The following is a 16,509-nucleotide window of genomic DNA, read 5'->3' on the forward strand; positions in this document are numbered from 1 at the left end:
CCTTTGTTGGCAGAGTAATATCTCTGCTTTTCAATATGCTGTCTAGGTTGGTCATAACTTTCCTTCCAAGGAGTAAGCGTCTTTTAATTTCATGGCTACAATCACCATCTGCAGTGATTTTGGAGCCCCCAAAAATAAAGTCTGACGCTGTTTCCCCATCTATTTGCCATGAAGTGATGGGACCAGATGCCACGATCTTCATTTTCTGAATGTTGAGCTTTAAGTCAACTTCTTCACTCTCCACTTTCACTTTCATCAAGAGGCTTTTTAGTTCCTCTTCACTTTCTGCCATAAGGGTGGTGTCATCTGCATATCTGAGGTTATTGATATTTCTCCTGGCAATCTTGATTCCAGCTTGTGCTTCTTCCAGCTCAGCGTTTCTCATGATGTACTCTGCAAATAAGTTAAATAAGCAGGGTGACAGTATATAGCCTTGATGTACTCCTTTTCCTATTTGGAACCAGTCTGTTGTTCCATGTCTAGTTCTAACTGTTGCTTCCTGATCTGCATACAGATTTCTCAAGAGGCAGGTCAGGTGGTCTTACCAGGATGGTCTTACCATCTCTTTCAGAATTTTCCACTGTTTATTGTGATCCACACAGTCAAAGGCTTTCGCATAGTCAATAAAGCAGAAATAGATGTTTTTCTGGAACTCTCTTGCTTTTTCAATGATCCAGCGGATGTTGGAAATTTGATCTCTGGTTCCTCTGCCTTTTCTAAAACCAGCTTGAACACCTGGAAGTTCACAGTTCACGTATTGTTGAAGCCTGGCTTGGAGAATTGTGAGCATTAGTTTACTAGCATGTGAGATGAGTGCAATTGTGCGGTAGTTTGAGCATTCTTGGCATTCCCTTTCTTTGGGATTGGAATGAAAACGGACCTTTTCCAGTCCTGTGGCCACTGCTGAGTTTTCCAAATTTGCTGGTATATTGAGTTCAGCACTTTCACAGCATCGTCTTTCAGGATTTGAAATAGCTCAACTGGAATTCCATCACCTCCACTAACTTTGTTCATAGGGATTCTTTCTAAGGCCCACTTGACTTCACATTCCAGGATGTCTGGCTCTAGGGAGTGATCACACCTTCCTGATTATCTTGGTCATGAAGCTCTTTCTTGTACAGTTCTTCTGTGTATTCTTGTCACCTTTTCTTAATATCTTCTACTTCTGTTAGGTCCATACCATTTCTGTCCTTTATCAAGCCCATCTTTGCATGAAATGTTCCCTTGGTATCTCTAATTTTCTTGAAGAGATCTCTAGTCTTTCCCATTCTGTTCTTTTCCTCTATTTCTTTGCATTGATCGCTGAGGAAGGCTTTCTTATCTCTTCTTGCTATTCTTTGGAACTTTGCATTCAGATGCTTATATCTTTCCTTTTCTCCTTTGCTTTTCACTTCTCTTCTTTTCACAGCTATTTGTAAGGCCTCCCCAGACAGTTATTTTGCTTTTTCGCATTTCTTTTCCATGGGGATGATCTTGATTCCTGTCTCCTGTACAATGTCATGAATTTCCATCCATAGTTCATCAGGCACTCTATCAGATCTAGTCCCTTAAATCTATTTCTCACTTCCACTGTATAATCATAAGGGATTTGATTTAGGTCATACATGAATGGTCTAGTGGTTCCCCACTTCTTCAATTTAAGTCTGAATTTGGCAATAAGGAGTTTATGATCTGAGCCACAGTCAGCTCCTGGTCTTGTTTTTGCTGATTGTATTGAGCTTCCCCATCTTTGTCTGCAAAGAATATAATCAATCTGATTTTGGTGTTGACGATCCATTTTGTGGCAAGTGGAAATATTTCATTTTGTAATGGCTGAGTAATGTTCCATTGTATGTATTTGTTGTTGTTGTTTAGTCTCTAAGTCATGTCCAACTTTTTGTGACCCCGTGGACTGCAGCACACCAGGCTTCCCTGTCCTTCACTATCTCCGAGCTTGCTCAAACGCATGTCTGTTGAATCAGTGACGCTATCCAACCAACTCATCTTCTTTCACTCCCTTCTCCTTCTGCCCTCAATCTTTTCCAGCATAGGGGTCTTCTCAAAAGTGTCAGCTCTTCACATCAGGTGGTCAAAGTACTGGAGATTCAGCTTTAACATCAGTCCTTCTAGAGAATATTCAGGATTGATTTCCTTTAAGATTGACTGGTTTGATCTCCTTGCAATCTAAGGAATTCTCAAGAGTCTTCTACAGCACCATAATTCTAAAGCAGCAGTTCTTTAGTGCTCAGCCTTCTTTATGGTCCAACTCTCACATCTGTACATGACTACTGGAAAAAAAATAGCTTTGACTATATGGACATTTGTCAGCAAAGTGATATCTCTGCTTTTTAATATACTGCCTAGGTTCATCATAGTTTTTCTTCCAAAGAGCAAGTGTCTTTTAATTTATGGCTGTCATCACCATCTACAGTGACTTTGGAGCCCAAGAAAATAAAATCTGTCACAGTCTCCAGTTTTCTCCCTTTTGTTTGTCATGAAGTGATGGGACCAGATGCTATGATCTTAGTTTTCTGACTGTTGAGTTTTTGTTTAATTTATTTATTTTTTAATTGAAGGATAACTGCTTTACAGAATTTTGTTGTTTTCTGTTAAACATCAACATGAATCAGCCATAGGTGTACAAATGTCCCCTGCCTCTTGAACCTCCCTCCCATCTCCCTCCCCAGCCCACCCCTCTAGGTTGACACAGAGGCCCTGTTTGAGTTCCCTGAGACATACAGCAAATTCCTATTGGCTATCTATTTTACATATAATAATGTAAGTTTAACTGTTACTCTCTCCATATATCTTACGCTCTCCTCCCCTCTCCCCATGTCCGTACATCTGTTCTCTACATCTGTTTCTCCATTGCTGCCTTGCAAATAAATTCATCAGTACCATCTTTCTAGATTCCATATATATGCATTAGTATATAATATCTATCTTTCTCTTTCTGACTTACTTCACTCTGTGTAATAGGCTCTAGGTTCATCCACCTCATTATAACTGACTCAAATGTGTTTCTTTTTAAGGCTGAGTAATATTCCACTGGGGGGCTTCCCTGGTGGCTCAGAGGTTAAAGCGTCTGCTTGCTATGCAAGAGACCTGGGTTCGATCCCTGAGTTGGGAAGATCCCCTTGGAGAAGGAAATGGCAACCCACTGCAGTATCCTTGCCTGGAGAATCCCATGGACAGAGGAGGCTGGTGGGCTACAGTCCACGGGGTCACAAAGAGTATGACATGACTGAGTGACTTCACACACACACACGCAATATCCCACTGTGTATATGCACCACAACTTCTTTATCCATTCATCTGCTGATGACATCCAGGTTGTTTCCATGTTCTAGCGATTGTAAATAGTGCTGCAATGAACATTGGGGTACATGTGTCTTTTTCAGTTTTGGTTTCCTAGGGGTATATACTGAGGAGTGGGATTTCTGGGTCATATGATGGTTTTATTCCTAGCTTTTTAAGGAATCTCCATACTATCTTCCATAGTGGCTGTATCAATTTACATTCCTACCAACAAACCAAAAGGGTTCCCTTTTTTTCACACCTTCTCCAGCATTTATTGTTTGTAGACTTTTTGATGATGGATATTCTGACTAGTGTGACATGAAATCTCATTGTAGGTTTGATTTGCATTGCTCTAAGAGGTGGGACTACCAGACCACCTGACCTGCCTCTTGAGAAACCTGTATGTAGGTCAGGAAGCAACAGTTAGAACTGGACATGGAACAACAGACTGGTTCCAAATAGGAAAAGGAGTACGTCAAGGCTGTGTACAGCAAAGTGATTCAGTTTTTTATATTTACATAGATTATTTTTCTTCCCTTATAGGTTATTTCAAAATATTGACTATTGTTTCCTGTGCTGTACAGGAGGTCCTTGTTAATCTTCTATATATAGTAGTGTGTATATGTTAATCCCAAACTCCTAATTTATCTCTTCATCCCCAAATTGCTAACTTCATGACCTGTGAATATTAACTCAAAAAAAGAAAACAAAGTTAATGTAAGCAGTAAGTAGACGGTTCTATTCCTACTATAAGCTCTTTCTCTCTGTGTATGTGTGTGTGTGCGTATGTTAGTCTAGCCGCTCAGTTGTATCTGACTCTTTGCAACCACATGAACTGTATGTAGCCCTCCAGGCTCCTCTTTCGATGGAATTCTCCAGACAAGAATACTGGAGTAGGTTGCCATTCCCTTCTCCAGAGAAATCTGCCCAACCCAGGGATTGAACCCAAATCTCCTGCATTGCAGGCAGGTTCTTCAACGTCTGAGCCACCAGGGAAGCCCCGTAAGCTTAACTTATATGCAGAGTACATCATGAGAAACGCTGGGCTGGAGGAAGCACAAGCTGGAAGCAAGATTGCTGGGAGAAATATCAATAACCTCAGATATGCAGATGACACCATTCTTATGGCAGAAAGTGAAGAAGAACTAAAGAGCCGCTTGATGAAAGTGAAAGAGGAAAGTGAAAAAGTTGGCCTAAAGCTTAACATTCAGAAAACTAATAAGATCATGGCATCTGGTCCCATCAGTTCATGGCAAATAGATGGGGAAACAGTGGGAACAGTGGCTGACTTATTTTTCTGGGCTCCAAAATCACTGCAGATGGTGACTGCAGCCATGAAATTAAAAGACGCTTACTCCTTGGAAAGAAAGTTATGACCAACCTAGACAGCATATTAACGAACAGAGACATTACCTTGTCAACAAAGGTCCATCTAGTCAAGGCTATGGTTATTCCAGTAGTTGTGTATGGATGTGAGAGTTGGACTACAAAGAAAGCTGAGCACTGAATAACTGATGCTTTTGAACTGTGGTGTTGGAGAAGACTCTTGAGAGTCCCTTGGACTGCAAGGAGATCCAACCAATCCATTCTGAAGGAGATCAGCCCTGGGATTTCTTTGGAAGGAATGATGCTAAAGCTGAAACTGTAGTACTTTGGCCACCTCATGCGAACAGCTGACTCATTGGAAAAGACTCTGATGCTGGGAGGGATTGAGGGCAGGAGGAGAAGGGGACGACCGAGGATGGGATGGCTGGATGGCATCACTGACTCAATGGACGTGAGTCTGAGTGAACTCCGGGAGACGGTGATGGACAGGGAGGCCTGGCGTGCTGCGATTCATGGGGTCGCAAAGCGCTGGACAAAAGTGAGCGACTGAACTGAACTGAACTGATGCTGTTAGGAAGTGTTCCAATTTCATTCTTTTACATGTAGCTGTCCAGTTTTCCCAGCACCATTTATAGAAGAGGCTATCTTTGCCCCATTGTATATTCTTGCCTCCTTTTTCAAAAATAAAGTCCCCATAAGGGTGTGGGTTTATTTCTGGGCTTTCTATCTTATTCCATTCTACGAGGCCAGCATCCCCCTGATACCAAAATCAGACAAAGACAACAACAACAAAAAGGAGACTACAGACGAATATCACTGATGAACAGAGATGCAAAAATCCTCAGCAAAATTCTAGCAAACAGAATTCAACAACACATTTAAAAGCTCATACACCATGATCAAATTGATGCAGGATTCTTTAATATACACAAATCAAACAATGTGATACACCATATTAATAAATTGAAAGATAAAAACCATATGATAATCTCAAAGATGCAGAAAAAGCCTTTGACAAAATTCAGCACCCACTTATGATTAAAACTCTTCAAAAAATGGGCATAGAAGGAACCTACTTCAACATAGTAAAGGCCATAAATGATAAGCCCACTGCAAACATTATTCTCAATGATGAAAAACTGAAAGCATTTCCCCTAAGATCAGGAACAAGACAAGGGTGTCCACTCTCACCACAATTATGTAACATAGTTTTTTAATTCCTAGCTACAGCAATCAGAGAAGAAAAATAAAAGGAATCCAGATCAGAAGAGAAGCTCTCAGAAAAAAAGCTCTCACTGTGCAGTGAGACTTGATACTATACATAGAAAACCCTAAAGATACTATCAGAAAGTTTCCAGCACTAATCAGTGAATTTAGCAAAGTCGCAAGATACAAAATCAATACACAGAAATCATTTGCATTCCTATGTGCTAACAATGAAGAATCAGAAAGGGAAATTAAGGAATCAATCCCATTCACCATTACAACAAAGAGAATAAAATATCTAGGAATAAACCTACCTACAGAGACAAAAGAACTATGCACAGAAAATTATAAGACACCGATGAAAGAAATCAAAGGTGACATAAACAGATGGAGAGATATTCCATGTTCCTGGGTTGGAAGATATTGTGAAAGTGACTATACTACCAAATGCAATCTACAGATTCAGTGTGATCCCTATCAAATTACCAATGGCATTTTTCACAGAACTAGAACAAAAAATTTCACAATTCATTCACAAAAGATCCCAAGTAGTCAAAGCAGTCTTGAGAAAGGAATGGAACTGAAGGAATCAACCTTCCTACTTGAGATTATACTACAAAGCTACAGTCATCAAGACAGTATGGTACTGACACAAAAACTGAAATATAGACCAATGAATGTTCAGCTTTAAAGCCAGCTTTTTCACTCTTCTCTTTCACCCTCATCAAGAGGTTCTTTAATTCCTCTTTACTTTCTGGCATTAGAGTGATATCATCTGCATATCTGAGGTTGTTGATATTTCTCCATGCAATCTTGATTCCAGCTTGTGCTTCATCCAGCCCAGCATTTTGCATGATGTACTCTGCATATAAGTTAAACAAACAGGGTGACAATATACAGCCTTGACACACTCCTTTCCCAATTTGGAACCAGTCTGTTGTTTCATGTCCCATTCTAACTGTTGCTTCTTGACCTGCATACAGATTTCTCAGGAGGCAGGTAAGGTGGTCTGGCATTCCCATTTCTTTAAGAATTTTTCACAGTTTGTTATGATCTACACATTCAAAGGCTTTAGCATAGTTAATGAAGCAGAAGTAGATGTTTTTCTGGAATTCCCTTGTTTTCTCTATGATTCAACAAATGATGGCAATTTGATCTTTGGTTCCTCTACCTTTTCTAAATCCAGTTTGAACATCTGGAATTTCTTGGTTCACATCCTGCTGAATCCTGGTTTGAAGGATTCTGAGCATTACCTTTGTAGCATGTGAAATGAGCACAATTTTTCTGGTGGTGTGAACATTCTTTGGGTTTGGAATGAAAACTGACCTTTTCCAGTCCTGTGGCCACTGCTGAGTTTTCCAAATTTGTTGGCATGTTGAATGTAGCACTTTCACAGCATCATCTTTTAGAATTTGAAATAGCTCAGCTGGAATTCTATCACCTCCACTAGCTTTGTTCATAGTAATGCTTCTTCTTCTTCTTCTTTTTTTTTTTCATAGTAATGCTTCTTAAGGCCCACTTGACTTCACACTCCAGAATGTCTGGCTCTAGGTGAATGACCACATCATCATGGTTACAGGAGTCATTGAGAACTTTTATGTATAGTTATTCTTGCGTGTATTCTTGCCACCTCTTCTTAATCTCTTCTGTTTCTGTTAGGTCCTTACCATTTCTGTCCTTTATTGTGCCCATCCTTGCATGAAATGTTCCCTTGATATCTCCAATTTTCTTGAAGACATCTCTAGTCTTTTCTGTTCTATTGTTTTCCTCTATTTCTTTGCAGAGTTCACAAAGAAGACTTTCTTACCTCTTCTTAGTATTCTCTGGAACTCTACAAAAAAAATTGTGTATATATATATATATATATGTCACATTTTCTTTATCATTCATCTATTAGTGGACATTCAGGTTGCTTCTCTGTCTTGGCTGTTTTTTAATAATGCTGCAATGAACATTGGTGTATATATCTTTTAGAATTAGTGTCTTTTTTTCCTTTGGGTAAATACCCAGAAGTGAGACTGCTGAATCATGTGATAGTTCTACTTTTAATTTTTTGAGGAACTTTCATACTGTTCCATAGTAGCTATACCAACTTACAATCCTACTAACAGGCCATGATCTTGTTCTTAATCTGTTCTTTTCTCTACATGCTATCAACACTTGCTTTCTTTTTGATAACAGGTGTGAAGCAGTATCTCATTGTGGTTTTGATCTGCAGTCCTGTGATTACTAGAGATGTTGAGCATCTTTTCACATGTCTGCTGACCTTCTGCATGTCTTTGAAAAAATGTCTATTCAGGTCCTCTGCCCATTTTTTCATTGGACTGTTTGCTTTTTTGATGTTGAGTTTTACTAGTTTTTTGTATAGGTTTGTTATCAGCTTTGTCCTTTGCAAATGTCTTTTCCCATTCAGCAGGCTGCTTTTTTGTTTTGTTGATAGTTTTCCTTTGCTGTGACGAAAGCTTTTTATTTGATGTTATGCCATTTACTTATTTTTGCTTTTGTTTCCCTTGCATGGAGAGACAAATCCAAAAAACTTTCTAAGCCTGGTGTCTGGTTTTCTTCTAGAAGTTTTATGGCTTCAGGTCTTACATTTAAGTCTTTAATTCATTTGAGCTTATTTTTGTATACAATGTGAAAAAGTCTAATTTGAGTCTTTTGCATGTAGTGGTCCCATTTTTCCAACACCACTTGCCGAAGAGGCTGTCTTTTCCCCATTGTATAGTCTTACTTCCTTTGTTGTAGATTAATTGACCATATAAACATGGATTTATTTCTGGGCTCTCTATTCTGTTCCATTGACCCATATGTCTGTTTTTTTATGCCAATACCATATCTCCAGCTTTTTTCTTCTTTCTCAAGATCATTTTGCTATTTAGAGTCTTTTGTATTTCCATATAAATTTTATACTAATCTGTTCTTTTTCTGTGAATGTGGCCCTTGGGCTGGGAATACCCCTGCTGGGAAGATGGTGCTGCTACCTGAGAAGGAAAATAACATGTAACATCCTGCAATCTCCCATCTGCTGACCTCTGTGGCCTGTACCTCACTTCCTTGTGGCTTTGGATCTGGTTAAGCCTGAGCCCACCTGGGAATGCATCCTTCTTACCTCCTGCGCAGGCTGTGTTTCTGCTGGGCAGGAGGACAGAACTTCGGGTGGAGAGAAACATACCATGGCTTCAGGCACCTGGCCATTTTATTTGGGAAAGCTGAGCTATGAGCAATTTTTTTTTCCCCCGAAGGTGGGACAGCCACTTCCCTCCCGCATCACATCAACAGTGAGGGTTGGAGGACTGGTCAGAACTATTACTATGACTGAGGCACTGGGAGAAGAGGGCGCTGGAGTGGTTCAATGTAAAGATGTGTAAAAAAGAAGAAGAAGAAAAAGAAGAGCTCTAATTGTTTTAAAGTGTGGGAAAAACCATCCAAGCACTTTAACTCCACCGTACCAGATGAACTGATACAGCACAGAAACTTTCCTTTATACCAACTGTCATTGCCAGAATTTTGTATTCTATTTCATAAGGATTTAAGAAAAGTCATAAAAAAAAAAATCTGGTAGGGATTTTGATAGGAATTGCATTGAATCTGTAGATTGCCTTGGGTAGCCTGATCGTTTAAACAATATTAATTTTTCCAATCTATGAGCACAATGTATCTTTCCATTTGCTTGTATCGTCTTCAATTTCTTCATAAATGCCTTATAGTTTTCTGAGTACATGTCTTTTACCTCCTTGGTTAGATTTAGTCCTAAGTATTTTATTCTTTTTGATGCAATTGAAAATGGGATTGTTTTTCTTGGTTTCTCTTTCTGATAGTTGTTAGTATATATAAATGCAAATTTCTGTATATTAATTTTGTATTGTATAACCTTATTGAATTCATTTATTAGTTCCAATAGTTTTTTGGTGGCATCTTTAGGCTTTTCTGTGTATAGTATCATGTCATCTGCAAACAGTGAACGTTTTACTTCTTCTTTTCCAATTTGGATTTCTTTATTTCCTTTTCTTCTCTGATTGCCATGGCTAGGATTTCCAATACTATGTTGAATAAAAGTGGCAAGAGTGGACATCCTTGTCTTATTCCTGATCTTGGAAGGAATGCTTTCAGGTTTTCGCCACTGACGATGTTAGGTATGGGTTTGTCATCTATGGCCTTTATTATGTTGAGGTATATTCCATGTACACCCACTTTGTGGAGAGGTTTTTTTTTTTTTAATTATAAATGAATGTAAAAATTTGCCAGAAGATTTTTCTGCATCTACTGAGATGATCATATGATTTTACTGCTTTTGTCTTTCGACCTTCCTACTAGCTTTGTAAGTGCTTGGTTGATCTACCTTTACCATATATCTGCCTTTATCACTGAGATTTCTTTTTTCCTTTAATAATTTTCTTATTTGTAGTTTTGGTCTTTTCTTTTCCACTTAGAGAAGTCCCTGTAATGTTTTAATGATTTTTTCGTAAAACCAGTTTGGCGGTATAAAGCCAGTTTGGTGCTCAACTCTTTCAGCTTTTGTTTGTCTGTAAAACTTTTGTCTCTGCATGATACCTTACCAGTTAGAGCATTATTGCTGTTGTTTCCCCCAACCCTTTCTTCGTCACTTTAAATACACTGACTCACTCCCTTCTGGCCTGCAAAATTTCTGCTGAAAAGTAAGCTCATAGGGTTGGAAGTTCCCTAGTGGTCCAAAAGTTAGAACTTTGAGCTTCTACTGCAGGGAACACAGGTTTGATCCCTGGTTGAGGAGTTAAAACCCCTCAAGCTGTGCAGGGCAACTGGAAAAGAAAAAAGTAAGCTCATAATCTTACAGGAATTCCCCTATATTTAACTAGTTGCTTTTTCTTTGCTTGTTTTAAGATTCTCTCTTTACATTTAATTTTTGCCATTTTAATTTTAGTGTGTCTTGATCTCTTTGGGTTGACCTTGTTTAGGACTCTCTGTGCTTATTGGTCCTAGCGGTCTGTTTCCTTTCCCAGGTTAGAGAAGTTATTTCAGCTATTATTTCTTAAGGTACTTTTTCTGCTCCTTTCTCTCTTGCCTCCTTCTAGGACCCCTATAATGCAAATTTTAGTATGCTTGATGTGATCATAGAGATCTCTTAAACTATGCTCATTAAAAATATTTTTTCTTTTATTTTGTTTAACTTGGGTGAGTTCCACTACTTTGTCTCCCAGTTCACTGATCCATTCCTCTTTATCATTTAATCTACTGTTGATTCCTGCTGGGCTATTAAGAAGTAGTGTTTTTACATTTTGAAGAAAACAACTTCAGTATTATATTCTTCAACTCTGGTTCTTTTTATATCTTGTAATATACTTCTTACTGTGTTCATTCATTCTTCTCCTGAGTTCATTGATCATCTGTATGAAAAATGCCTTGAACTCTTTGTCAGTTCTTATCTCCATTTTGCTTAGTTCTTCTTCTGGGGGTTTATCTTATTTATTCATTTAGAATGCATTCCTCTGTCATTTCATTTTGCCCGATTCTCTATTTTCATTTCCATGTGTTACTGTTAGGTAGGTGGGTTATGTGTCCTGATTTTGGAGAAGTGGCCTTATGTAAAAGTCCTAGGACACTCTTAGGACACCAGAGCTATATGCTCTAGTAGTGCCCTCTCTATGTGCTGCATAGACCTTTCTGTTGTGCTGTAGTCAACTTCTGTGGACATGCTAGTACGTGGGGCCACCCCTGGCCCAGTTGGTTGTCAGGCCTTGCCAAGTGTGAAGGTTGCCAGCTTGTTGATGTCTGAGGTCAGGTCTTGGGACAGTTGGTTATGGGGTCCACAGAGTCCTGAGGCTGGTGCCAGCCCACTGGTGGGTTGGGATTTGTTCTGGGGCACTGGCTGTTTGGCATGGGGGCTTCCAGGACTGGTGCTTATCAATGGGTGGGTGGGTAAGTCCCCAATCCAATAGCTTAGCAAGAGAACTCCAAAATGGCCCTTGCCAGCACCAGTGTCCTTGTGGTAGAATGTGCTCCTAAAAAAGGTTGCTACCAGTGTTTGTGTCCCCATGGGCATTCCTAGTTGCCTTCTATCTCTCCAGAAGGCTCCAAATTAAGCAAGTGAGTTTGACTCAGATTTCTTCCAAATTACTGCCTCTGTGCTGAGTCTGAGAGCTTGTGCAGTTTTGTGTGCATCCTTTAAGAAAGAACTCTTGGCTTCCTAGAGCCCTCTGGCTCTCCTGTACACAAACCCTGCTGCCCTTCAGTGCCAGACATTCTAGGGACTTGTATTCTCCATGCAGGATCCTTGGATCTGAGAACCCAATGTAAGGCTCAGACCCATTGCTCTTTAGAGAGAGTTTATGCAATCGTGGTGATCCTCCCTTTGTGGGTCACCTAGCTTGGGGTATAGTACTTGACTATACTGTGTTCAGTCTATTTATGTATATTAAATAGTGTATGTTTGCTTGGAGACTAGTCCAGCTCAGCACAATAGGTTTTGTTCTAGTAGGAGAAGAGAAAACTTGGAGAATACAGAAATTTGGACTAGAATAGCCTCATCTTTTGGAGAAGGCAATGGCACCCCACTCCAGTACCCTTGCCGGAAAATCCCATAGACGGAGGAGCCTGGTAGGCTGCAGTCCATGGGATCGCTAAGAGTCGGACACGACTGAGCGACTTCATTTTCACTTTTTATTTTCATGCATTGGAGAAGGAAATGGCAACCCACTCCAGTGTTCTTGCCTGGAGAATCCCAGGGACGGGGGAGCCTGGTGGGCTGCCATCTATGGGGTCACACAGAGTCAGACACGACTGAAGTGACTTAGCAGCAGCAGCAGCCTCATCTTTAAGTGCTGCTTTAAAAAAAAAAAAAAAAAAAAAACTCCACAGACCACCTACATCAGAATCATCTTGAAGTGTTACACATGTTAAGTTTTCTACTTCGCTTCCAAAAATTCTTCTTCAACGTCTGGGGAGAAGCCCAGGAATCATCTGGTCTCCAGGTGATTCCAACGTGCACTCGGGCAAGAAATTGGCAATAGGGAGTTCCAGCAAGAGATACTAGGGAATTCTGGAGGGCTAGTGTGCAGAGTTCAGCTGAGAGTAAACTATAAGACAGGTAAGCATCTTGCATCCAAGATGCCTCAAACCAGTCCTATACCAGTTCTGAGCTACTTGTTATCAGATCTCCTCTTCAACTTTTTCTCTGCTCTGCTTGGTACAGCAGGATATCTTGTTCCTGTGGGCTGTTTCCTAGGCCCCTATAATTTGACTTCCCAGTGAGATTAGTCAATGAGAGATATTGACACAAGTCTAGAGGGCAGAAGGAAGAAGCCAGGGCATTTTTCCCTATATCCCTGTCTTAGCCTCCTCTAGCTGCGACTGTGTTTTCTTCACCATTTCAGCTTCCGACAGACAGGCCCACTGTGGTTCTTGTTTCCACAAGTTGACTCCAGCCCCCAATCTCTAATCATGCTATTTTCCATTTCCATACCTTCAGGTTTGAAGTGGAAGTGCCTTCCTTCTGCTGCTGCTAATATCTGGAATGCTTTAAATTCCATATTAATTTCTCAACTACTCCATCATCCATGTAACCAGTTCTCTTTCTTAGATTCTCTTTATTTAAAATACTCCGAACAGTAACATGGAAACATACATTACCATCTGTAAAATAGATAGCCAATGGGAATTTGTTGTATGACTCAGGGAACTCAAACTAGGGCTCTGTAACAACCTAGAGAGGGATGAGGGGATGAGGGATGAGGAGGGAGGTGGGAAGGGTGTTCAAGTGGGAGGGGATAGAGGTAAGCAATTATCCCTCAATTAAAAATAAATAAAAATAAAATAAAATACTCTGAACAGTTTCTGTTTTCTTTATTGGATCCTGGTTGATATAAGCCCATCCACAGAACTAGCTAGGGTTCAGAACCAGGCCTCCAGTCACTCCTTAAGTAGGTATAAGTGAATAAGTTCCAGAGTAGATGGTGAAGAATAAAGCAGACAGGGCTTCAGTCATGGGCTAGGGCCCTAGGGTGTATTCCTCAGAATTTTTCAAATGTGTGATAAGGCTTGCTGCCTCCCCACAGACTGTATCTTGTGATCTTCAAAATAAGTCACCAAGGTGCAGTGTCTTCTGGAAGACATATCACTGGACTGTCTAGGATGTAACAACTGCTTAATCACTATTTACTGATCGGGGATATCCCTCATGGTCCAGTGGTAAAGAATCCACCTGCCAAGGCAGGGGACACGGGCTCAATCCCTGGTCCAGGAAGATTCCACATGCCACAGGGCAGCTAAGCCCATGCACCACAACTATCGAAGCCTGCATGACTAGAGCCTGTGCTCCACAGCACAACAAGACAAACCACTGCAATGAGAAGCCCGTGCACCACAAAGAAGAGTAGCCTGGCTCACCCCAGCTAGACAACGTCCATGTGCAGCAATGAATACCCAGTGCAACCAAACAAGTAAATAATATTTAAAATAAATTTACTGACTATAGTTTGCATGGCAAGTTATTTGATCAGATTTAGAGTGAAAAATTAGAAAATGATGCTTTTCACCCCATCCAACAAAAAATTCTGGCATGAAAAAAAAATGAAAGCTTATTTTTCTAAAGCTATTGATTTTTATTTTTAAGCACCCATAATTTTTTTCTCCTGGAACTGTATAGTATCTTTTAGAGATCAAGTTTTTTTAAAAACTAGAAAACCAAGACTATAAACTAAGAATTTATTTTATCTACCTGGCAATGAATATTTGTCAGTATCTCTGGCAAAAAAAAAAACCCAGCATGTTAATGAGGTACAAAATATCAGACTCCTGTTACATTAGGTTTCTACCACAATTTTGGCTCAGCAGGTAAAGAATCTGCCCGCAATGCAGGAGACACGGGAGACGCAGGTTCAGTCCATGGGTCAAGAAGATCCCCTAGAGAAGGAAATGACAATCTACTCCAGTATTCTTGCCTGAAAAATCCCATGGACAAAGGAGCCTAGCGGGCTACAGTCCATGGGGTCATAAAGAGCTGGACACAACTGAATGACTAAGCACGCACAGTTTTGTAGAAAAGTGTTAGCGCTTCTATGAAACTGAAAGTCTAGTGTTATCAAGGTTTAGGAGAAAGCAGAACATATAGAGATTAATGGGTTAATTTTTCAATATAAGTTGGTACATTTAATCGTTTTATTAATTAAAATTCCATGAAGTCACAATTTTCATGTAACTGCTATCACTCATATAATTTTTAAATCAAAAATTAAAATGTTGAGACTTCTCTGATGGTCCAGTGGCTAAGACTCTGCGCTTCCAATGCAGGGGACCCAGGTTCAATCCCTGGTCAGGAAACTAAATCCCAACTTAAGATACCACATGCTGCAACTAAGACCCTGAGCAGCCAAACAAGTAAATATTAAACAGTTTAAATGTTGATGTACAATGTTAGCCTGTACAATGTTGATATTATGTTAGCTTCAGATCTGCTAGCATATAGTGACTTTATGAGATGATCACCATGATAAGCCTAGTAACTGTCTCTTGTTGTCGTTCAGTTGCTAAGTCATGTCCGACTCTTTACAACCCCATGGACTGCAACGCGCTAGGCTCCCTGTCCTTCCCTATCTCCTGGAGTACTCAGGAACACTTTTATCTTCCTTATCCAGAGCAGACTTTACTAGATTCTAATGCAATGTATCCTTTAAACCTATAACTATTGTTAGTATAGCTTTATTTCTGTTTCCAGTCTGTAAGATTCTTAAAACAAAATAACATCAACTTCAATGCCTGTTTCACAATACAAAACAAAAACCCCAAGAGGAAAACATTCCAATACAAGCCATGGCGGCTTTAAAATTTTCCGAAAGACACCACACTCAAAGTCATCAACCTTATGATCTCCCTATTTGGAGACAGATAAAAACCCTTACTAATCAAGCTGAAAATCTGATTTCTCAACAGGGAATGCCTCAGAATCCTGAAAATATTTTTGTCGCTATGCTTGCTTTGCTTGCTTTTGCTTCCCCCGCTCAGGCTGATTTGATTGATCACACTTATTGGGCTTATATACCTTATCCTCCCCCTTTTATTGTAGGTTATAGAATGGACAGGTATAGGACCAATCGTATCCACTACTGACTCAACACATATGCCCCCTCTTTGGAGCTTGGAGGGGCCCTCTCATTCTGAGGAAGAAGGAAGACTAATTAACATTTCTCTAGGCTATGAAATCCTTCCTTTATGCATGGACCCAACAAAATTATGTATTAATGTTAGTCGACAAACATGGGCTTTCGTCCTGCCTCCAAGAAGAAACTTCCACACATTGCTTGGACTGTTTATTGCCCTGTCCTTTTATAAAAATCATGTCAATACTACCAAAACTCTAAGAAAAAGACAAAAGTTAAAATGTAAGGCGTTTGCTTATAAAGACTTTAAATATATTCCTGTTTATTGAGATAAATGTCAAGCTAAATCAGGGAAATTAATGTTTATGGCCAATTACCCCATTGTTGATTGGGGTCCTCCCAACACTGCAGCACGCTACGCTCCCTGTCCTTCCCTATCTCCTGGATATGCTCAAATTCATGTCCACTGAGTCAGTGATACCATCCAACCATCTCATCCTCTGTTGCTCTCTTCTCCACCTGCCCTCAATCTTTCCCAGCATCAGGGGCTTTTCCAGCAACTGTCCCTATTCAAAGTTATCTAAAGGTTATAAAATACTAATTGTATTTGTTTTGGGTGTATTGAATT

This window comes from Capra hircus, chromosome 20 (assembly GCF_001704415.2).
Source record: "Capra hircus breed San Clemente chromosome 20, ASM170441v1, whole genome shotgun sequence".
Classification (NCBI taxonomy): Eukaryota; Metazoa; Chordata; class Mammalia; order Artiodactyla; family Bovidae; genus Capra; species Capra hircus.